The 9,953-nt window shown below is 41.1% G+C and overlaps 1 pseudogene; it reads left to right on the top strand.

Annotated features, from left to right (window-relative positions):
* The first annotated feature begins 1,283 nt into the window (after nucleotides 1–1,283).
* The window catches only part of LOC142787000 (INO80 complex subunit B-like), a 61,133-nt pseudogene continuing 52,463 nt past the window's right edge, over nucleotides 1,284–9,953 (top strand).

The raw sequence follows: 9,953 nt of genomic DNA, 5'->3' as shown, positions 1-9,953 counted from the left end.
CAGAATACCACTCACCGACTTTCTTGCGCAGAACACCAAATAAATGTCCTGTTCACTCTCCCCACACGCAAGACTATCTTCTTTTGACGACATTTGCAGAAACATGGAGATACGGGGCCAATTTTTTACAATGGGGGTCCATATATTTCCTCACACTGAAGTATTTCGCATCAATACACGGGTCCCTGATTTATTCAGTGAGTTAGATCTATGAACATGGGTCAGTTCAAATTGAATGTTTGTATTATTCGCCTTGCCACGAAACTAGGCATGTTTGCAATTAACAGACTAAGCTTACTCTGATGCAGCTGCTGTGCACGCATGCTGCGCCGCAGGACAAGCTTGGCGCACATACGCTGAGCACGGGTGAACTCTTCCAATGGGTCGCACCACTCTGTGGGCACTTAGTGCTTTTTTATATTTACTTGAAATGCACGCTTGCGCGTCGTATAATATACACGTGAACGATCGTAGACAACACTAGCGCAATGTACCCGTGCCACAAAGATGGAGAGTAGTTGACTAATGACTAATTGCAGCATTGTAATTCACAGTTGTTACTGTCGCGTTACAATGCACTGATAATCGCACATTGGTATGCTCACACAAAATTTAAGACTTGAAATAAAAGCAAGCGTCCTTCATACTTTGTCGGTAAAAAAAGCAAAGCCCCCGGTTCTTGCTGATTGGCAGAGTGTTGTTTAAAAGAAGCTAATAGCACAGCAGGGGTGTTGCTAGGATTTATGCGTGCAAGGGAACAGAAAGAGGAAAAAAGGGGGCCTGGCGCAATTTGTATGTACATTTTTGCCTGTAGTTGCATACGTGCGGATCCGAAGCTTAAGCTCTCTTTTTTTGCGAAATAGGCCAAATCCTGACCCGAAAGTCGCTCACATGACACTCAATTGGCTCATACATACGTTCACGTTTCCTCTAAAACAGTAAAACTAAAACACTATTTATAAATATTACTGTTCTAGAAGAACGTTGATAGTATGTATATGTCAAGGCAGCGTTAGTTGAGCTTGTTTCGGTTCTAGATTTGCCCCATTGTGAATTAAAAGATATCTCCTCAAACGAACATAAAAAAGGGTGGGAGATGTGTCAAATATGGAACAACCTCCTTGTTACCCTTCCCTAACTTTTTATTTATATCTATGTTCCGCAAGTAACAAATTTTGACTCCGAAATGTAGAAACAACGCCGCAATAACGCCTCACCGGGAAAAAAAAATGTACATTACGAAGGCTACGCATTTTCCGCCTGCACACGTCAGTGGCAAAAAAAAGACTTTGAAGCTCTGCTAGCAAATAAATATGTTGTCAAGCATGAAATATTACACTATATCTTGGAGGCTTGACATAGCTTGGAAATTATATCATAAAACGGTACTGCTATGTGTTTCGGTTTCGGTTTTGAGGTCTCGGGGCAACTGCGCATCGCCATCGTCAACAGGCAGACTTTGAATTGGGTGGTAACATGTCGTGTGCGTGTTTGCTGCAGGCTGACGGTGGTTTATTATTTTACTATTCACTTGCTTTGTTAGGGACGCGTACTTATACGGCTTGCACAGTTTAACTTGTGCTTGCAGTAGATACAGTACGTGTCACTGCAATCTGTGGCGTGTCGGCAAGTACAGAACAACTTCGGTGCGGCGGAGTGTGTGTCCTCTGCCAACGGCTTTCGTTGAAGCTTGTGCCCGCCGCAAGCAGAGTGTTTTCGATCAAGCAATCAACGGACTGTACGCTGGGAGCTACATGGAGAATGCTTTTGGATTTCGTGCTATTGCTGAAAAGGTAAGCTTTCGTGTATGTGAACAACGAAGTGCAGAAGTGCGTGCCTGCCTGCCAACTCCCGATTTGCCCGTGATAGTCGTGATTGCAGGAAGCGACCGTCTCATGGCGTCGGTAGCTTCGTGACCTTCGCTCGCTGTGTGCTTATCAGCTGCGATGCCGCAGTGTTCGTGAACCTCGCTTTGGGGCATGGTTAAAGAAAACGGGGGGATGTGCCCCGCGCAGATAAACCTTACGGCATTCGGCAGCGGGTGAGAAAACAAAGGGGGGGGGGGGGGGCTGAGCGAGCCGAGGTGGGCGAAAGAAATGGCATTATAATATAATAAAAACGAAGCAGATCAACGGTAAAAGAGGCGCCAGTTGTCAGTTAGCGGGACTGCAGTGGACAAATGGGGCGCGTTTATTACGCGGGTGAAAAAAAAAATCCAGATTTCAATGACTGAAATAGGGGTGCGTTTTTAATGCGAGTAAATACGCTATTTAAAGCAACAATTGTAAAATACTTAAACTTTGTATCAGTACCCCTTTGATGCCTGCGCTTTGCAGCGGCGTGACGTGTTTTGTTAAAAAACGTGCAGCTAACCAAAGAATTTATATGTACCTTGTTTAATCAGTGATTCGCGCTTTTGATGCCTTGCTAGGTTTGTTTATATTTATACTAGTATATCGTAAATGATCAGGATATAGAAATATTGATCTGCTTTAATAAGCGATTGAACAGCCACACTCAATTGCACACATCTTTTTGCATTTTTGCACCATTGTATTGCAGCACATAGAATATTGTAGAATAGAATATTTCTGTATATCTTGGTGTAGGGTTTTGCGATGTGGTTACATATGAAAGCTTAGCCAAAGTGTACCAACAAACACCCACAAAAAACTTTCAGTTAGACTGATACAGCACAGATGATAATGGTGTAGGCATAGTTAGCCACTAAAGAACAGGCTCGCGAAAAACAAAATGAGGATGGCGACACAGGTGGCTGTATATGAAAGCAGGCAGACCTAACAGCTCTTGTCTGTTTCATGCATTTTGTCTGTGCAGGTTTCATCCTTACGAATGTAAGCACACTGATCCAACTAATAAGCCCCTCATGCATATATTCCTGTTAGCTACTTCTCCAATATGTCGTGCAATTTTTAAATTACACATATTTATGGTCCAACAGTTCAGAGCTTATTGAGCATATATTTAACTTACTTGTGATACATTATCTGTTGCATGGCTGTTTTTATGAATTAAAGAATTCAACTGCAAATGAGCTGCTTATGCATGCACTCGAAGAATAGGGTTAGCACGTCTTATTTATTCTTGAGAGTTGTCAGTTTTACTCGTGGCCTAAAGTAATCATTTTTTTACCAATAAGCAACCTGTGAAAGACATAAAATTATCGAGTACACCAAATTTATGTAACTGGAGAAGAAATTTAGAGGTGAGCTTCCACAAATACACAGTGCTGTTTTTCCAGCAGCAGTTGTCATATTGTAAGTGCTGTTGATCCTTCCATATTGGAGCTTGCTCGATGTTTTACACTATTTTCACACAGTAGATTGTACATCTGTGATGTGTACATGTCTACACAACGATCCTTCAAAGTAAATGATAAATATTGCTACTTTTCTGTCGGAATGGGTTTATATAATTTTTTGTATCAACCATTGTAGTGGCCTATTGGTTAGGGTATTCTAGCTTAGCAAGAAAACTTGGTATAAACGCTGAAATTTGAGCTTCCCAGTATATTTCAAGCTTCTTGGTAGGTGCATGATTCAAGAGAGAAGCACTTTTTCACCACAACCACGGTGGTGAAAAAACCATACTCAAATATGGCACTTGCATTCGTACACTAATATGCACAGGTGCTTGTAAATATAAAAGTGAATAGTGGTAAAGCTGAAAGTGGAGAAGCTGGAGCTTTTTATTATATGACACATTATAATGAGGTTCTGATTGTTCCCAGTATTTTTTAAATGCTTAGTTGAATGTTGTGCATCTCTTACATGCAGAATGTTGAAAAGAAAGCACACTACGTCTTCTACGATGGACTGGATGCTGACAATGCAGTGCACTCTTCATCACAACCTGAAAGCAGCTGTTCCGGGCTCACGACCTCACTCAAAGGGTCACAGCAGTGGTGGACGCTACTCATAGGGTGCACCAAATATCTTGTACATTTTAGGAACATTCCTCTGATAGGAAAGGCTTCATCTCAAGCTATATGTGTCCTATATACCTATTTATATTTTCAATATAAGTATCAGTTTGCCATCAGATCAACAGCAGTGCGTGTAGAAAACTGTGTACAATGCATAATGTTACAGTTGTATGAAAAACTGGAGATGGCCTAGATGTCGCCAGCTTAAAAGGTTGATTCACTAATGGGTCAATCCAGGCCAAACATCCCAGCTATTTTAGCGACCATCTCAAATGTATTAAAAAAAAATTTGATGATTTACTGCATTGAAAACAGTGAAACAGTAAAATAATTTCCAAAGAAAAAAAATTTTCGGTCACGTAGTTGCCTTCTCAACTTACTGGAATGTCGTTTCAGTGTGGTTTGTGGGAAGGTAGTTTAAAAGTACTGCTCATTGCTTCGATACCAAAATTTGTCTACATGTTAAGTACAAGTTCATGTGTAAAGTGTTGAAGCGCAGTAATATTAGTGCAATTTCACTGGCACTTACGCCTCCAAGACTAACAATGTGCTGGATACGACTGGTTGGTGCTGTATGGTACACAAAGAAAGTGCCTAACAGCGCAAATGACAAGAAAGAAAAGATGAGACAAGAACAGAGCCCTGAACAAACAACCAAAGTTTATTGCAAACCAACTGCAATATACAGAAAACAGAATCTGTGCATAACAACGCATTATAAGGAGAATTGCACATACATGCACCATACGGCCTACCTTATCGACAACCGGTCATATAAGTGGACCCCAGATAACTAACTTCACAGCAGTTAAAAAAATTGAGGGTGCGCTAAGACAGGAAGCGCCAAGTTCTTGAATATAGAAAGCTTCACTAATCTCGTGCTCGCGCCGATTTTTATATCCCCCGTGATCAAACACTTGTCAAGAATTGGCTGTCAACAAGACTTATTACAATGGTCTACCAAGTGGCTGGGAAGGAAACCTTTTAGAGAGTTAGCGCGCTTCCTCAACCGATGATTCATGCATCGCCCTGTTTGGCCGATGTCCACAAGTAAATAATATTTTGTAGAGAATAGCGAAAACACATTCAACATGGTGCATAGCGTGTTTCTTAGTGCATGCTTCTTTCTCAGGTCCTTCGCTGTTGACCCTGCGACATAGGCCAGCGAGCTTGTCGCGTGCGCACAACGCAACTCTTACACCTATTTTTCCAGCGACCTTCTTTAGCCTTTGGGAAATTCCGTGTATGTAGGGAATAACAGCCTTGCTAGAATGAGGCTTGTTGAGTTAGCTGTTGCTTTGTCTCTTATCAACCACTCTTAGTGACGTTAGGAGAGTCTCGGCAATGGAAGTTAGCTCGGGATTAGAAAAGCCTCCTTGTTGAAGGCAGTGAACTTGGAGCTAGAAACTGCACTCTATCTGGCGGTGACAAGAGCCAGTTAAAATTGCCTTTAGGCAGGAAAAAGCGATGCTTCACTTGACCAGCTTAGAATGGGCGGATGTAAAAAAGAGGTTCGTTCTTGAGCATGACTCGTACCGCCAACATACATGATGAACCAAAAAAAGCATTTCTAATTTTAGACATCGTAGCTTGTCGTGAGAAATAAACTCCGACTTTATTTCTAGTTTCTTCATTTCACACTCGAAAACGTCAAATATCTCATCGGTGGTTCGCCGAGGGTCAGATTGATAGATGCGGTAAAGCACTAAAAAGTCGTCAACGTAGTCGAACACTTTAACTGTACTCGTGTGATCAAAGTTAGCCATGAGACTTCTTTCATACCGCGCGAGTAAAAAGTCGCACAGAAGCGGTGCTAAACTTGAGCCATTGCACACATCTGCACCGGTGAGATATTTGACATTTTTTGGCGTGAAATGATGCAACTGGAATTAAAGTCGGAGTTCAATTCATGACAATAAGTTACGATGCCTTGACTTGGAAATGCTTTTTTGATTGACCATGTATATTGGCGGTACGAACCTTGCTCAAGGAAAAGCCTTCTTTTTACGTCCACTAATTCTAAGCTAGTCAAGCGAAGCTTCGCTTTTTCCTGCCTAAAGGCAATTCTAACTGACTCTTGTCACCGCCAGATAGAGTGCAGTTTCTCGTTCTTAGTTCACTGCCTTCAACAAGCAGGCTTTTCTAATCCCCTGCTAACTTCTATTGCCGAGACTCTCCTAACGTCACTAAGATTGCCTGATAAGACACAAAGCAAGAGCTAACTCAACAAGCCTCATTCGAGCAAGGCTGTTATTTCCTACGTACACGAAGTTTCCCATAGGCTAAAGAAGGTCGCTGGAAAAATAGGTGTAAGAGTTGCGTTGTGCGCACGCGACAAGCTCGCTGGCCTATGTCGCAGGGTCAACAGCGAAGGAACTGCGAAAGAAGCATGCACTAAGAAACACGCTATGCACCATGTTGAATGTGTTTTCGCTATTCTCTACAAGATATTATTTACTTGTGGACATCGGCCAGACAGGGTGATGCATGAATGATCGGTTTAGGGAGCACGCTAACTCTCTAAAAGGTTTCCTTCCCAGCCACTTGGTAGACCATTGTAATAAGTCTTGTTGACAGCCAATTCTTGACAAGTGTTTGATCACGGGGGATATAAAAATCGGCGCGAGCACGAGATTAGTGAATCTTTCTATATTCAAGAACTTGGCGCTTCCTGTCTTAGCGCACCCTCAATTTTTTTAACTGCTGTGAAGTTAGTTATCTGGGGTCCATTTATATGACCGGTTGTCGATAAGGTAGGCTGTATGGTGCATGTATGTGCAATTCTGCTTATAATGCGTGGTTATGCGCAGATTCTGTTTTCTGTATATTGCAGTTAGTTTGCAATAAACTTTGGTTGTTTTTTTCAGGGCTCTGTTTTCGTCTCATATTTTCTTTCTTGTCATTTACGCTGTTAAGCACTTTCTTCGTCTACTACGCCTACAAGAACTTAGCCAACATGTGTTATGAATGTCTGACTAATGAATACTAGCTACACAAAAGGTATATTTTGAGGAAATAATATTATGAGACTTCTTAAGCTGCTAAACATTACGAGAAAAAATTACGAGTTTCGCAGAATCGTAATTTTCGTTTATACTGAGACCCGATTTGCACTGTGGAGTGGTCCAAATAAATATGACCTTCAAACCTAAATCAAAAGGAAAAAAAAAGGTATTTTCGTGTGCCAATTGTTATCACTACATTTTTTTTAAGGAAGAAAATGAGTTTTGAACTTTCCCATTGATGAAAATAGGAAATTTCAAGGTGGCAGCTGTCGTATGACGAAATGGGAAGATAGGCACCAAAGGGAATGCTAAAAAAATATTTTCTTCCTTAAAACAAAAAATTCAATGATAGTATATGAAAAGAAGTGCTCATTTGCTTTCAATTTATGTATAAAGGTAATTTTTATTTAAGCCACCACATGGCGTAAATCGCATCTGAATATGATCAAAAATTACGATTTTGTAGAATTTATGATTTTTTCTCATAAAGTTTACCAGCTTGATAAGTCTCAAATATTTTTTTCTCAAAATATACCTTGTTTGGAGTAGGTATTCACTACACAGATATTCATACAAACTGCACTATTGCAATAAATTGCAAACATAGCACATTTTGGATAAATTCTTAGAAGCATATATGCCAGTATAGTTGCAATAATATTACTGAGCTTCAAACACCTTACACAAGAACCTTTACTCAACATGTAGACCATGTTTGGTAAGAACGTACTTTTAAAATAAATTTTTTCACACACACCCAAACGACATCCCCGAAAGTTCCGACGGCAACCTTGCGACCAAACATTTTTTCTCTTCGAAATATCCTACCGTTTCACTGCTTTCAATACAGTTAATCAGCACAATATTTTTCGAATGCATTTGAGATGGTCGCCAAAACGGCTGAGCGTTTAGCATGAAATCACCCTAACAGTGTGTCATGAACACAGAAAAAGGTCCTATGCTTAATAAGCCTTTATTTACCAAAAAATATACTGAAAGTGCCTCCTCTGAAGCACGGTATAGTGCCGCTTTTTTCACAGTTCTAAGGGAACTAACTGCACGTGCTGTTGTTGTTTACATGTGCAGCAGTGCCGTTCATATCTAGTAGAACTCACTGTTGGGATAGTTGGTGCATATTTGCTATAAATATTAGTCAATTTTGCCCCAAAATGATGACCACACAAACGAAGAAAACACATAAACGGAATGGGCACTCATTTGCAATTGTTGATTTCTTGAGGAAATAGGCTGATATAAACCCACTTTTTGTCAACGCTTGTGTAACCTACTCGGGCCGTCCCTTACCTAATCACGCTACAGGACACATGATCGCTAGATACCATGCTTCCAGCTCATACATGATGAGTGAAGTTTTGCTAACGCAATTGATACCCCTTTTCTTTTGTGAAAGCCCATCAAAATGGCTCTTGGTGTGAACCCACATGAAGTGACAAGTGCTCTTGAATGGGCACCGTCGTTATTCTTTGCCGTAAGGGCGTGTTCCCTCGCTCGATCATTGACGCAGTGCCTCGTCGTCTGGCTAACATGTGTCTTTCTGCACGATAGGGGTATGTTGTAAACCACTTCAGTGGCAGACTTCGTGAATGGCCACGCATGCTTCTTTTTACAGCCTTTCAGCTGCTCAGCATGATTTTCAGCGATGCACCTGCGCAATTTTGCTAGTTTGTTAGGGGCACGAACATGATCAGTACTTCATGCCGGCTCGCCACCTTTTTAAGGTTGTACGTATGAATATATAGTATATTATGAATATAAGGTACAAACAGCTGCTAGTGAGCACCCGTCCTGTTCATCTGTTTTCTTTGTGCGGTCGTGGTTTCGACGTGAAATTCACTATTCAATTCAGGCATTCATGTCTATTCACAGTACATGTTTAATGTCCGTAGCAAAATATTACATAATATTTTCGTATTCATATTTGCATGTTCATGGAACAGCAGCCGTGCCAATTCTGTCAATTGGATACAATTTCCTAATTTTGCACAAAACCATTATGAAATGCCCAACCAGCCTCAATTATTTCTCAGTATTGTTAATTTTAACAAGAAACATAAAATCCATTATTCAACTTAAGTTTGCACATCACCATCCAATTGATTGCTGTGTGCAGTTTAATGTCCTAAAGCCACCATTTGATTATGAGACGCTTTAGGGGAGGGCTCCAGAAATTTCGGCTGCCTGGGGTTCTTGTGCACCCAAATCTAAGGAAATGGGCCTACAGCATTTCCGCCTGCATGAAAAATGCAGCTGAGTACTTGGGCGACTAAACCATCGAGGCGGGGTCATCATCATCCAATCTAGTACAGATGTGCCAACGGTAATTATAACTTTTAATTGGCTATATTCTAACCTCACAGCAAAAGAAAAGAGTAGAACGGTTTAAAAGAAAGTTCTCCCCCCCTTTCTGTGACGTCCATAACGCTTTTTAAGTCGCTTTTGCCAGAATACACTTTCGCTCTGCGGAAAAGTGCTTTTTGATTTACAGGACACGAAATATTTTTGTCCCTATATTACTCTGCCATGCAGATGCCATTCAATAACGAGTACTAGTATAAAGGCTGGCCGTCTTTCAGAGTGATTTTTGAGGTTTTTGCAGCCTTAAGCGACGATAAAGAAAATTGTATGCCACTTTTTTTCTTTTCGTCATTTTCGCCACCCCCTTGAGCTCCTCCTTTACGAATATCTGGAATTTCTGGGTCACCTGTCAAACAGTTGGACAAACTCACCAAATGCTACTGCGAGTTTTACACCCGTATTTTAGAACGTCCCTTCACTAAATGCTTCACCTTGACTTGAGAAAATTGATTCCAGCGCAGTCTCTAGGCAGAGCAAGTCACTCAATATCAGGGATAATCTGCTGCGATTCTCAAGAAACGCAGCGTCATTTTTAGACAAGCGGTGGCGCTGTGCTCAGCTAGTACAAGTGAAGGATGAGATTCGAGTTGAGGAGCATTCGTATTTAGGGAGGATATCATTGTTTG

This window comes from Rhipicephalus microplus, unplaced genomic scaffold (genome assembly GCF_043290135.1).
Source record: "Rhipicephalus microplus isolate Deutch F79 unplaced genomic scaffold, USDA_Rmic scaffold_41, whole genome shotgun sequence".
Taxonomy (NCBI): Eukaryota; Metazoa; Arthropoda; class Arachnida; order Ixodida; family Ixodidae; genus Rhipicephalus; species Rhipicephalus microplus.
Note: the sequence above shows the minus strand (reverse complement) of the source record. Positions and strands in the feature narration are given on the sequence as shown.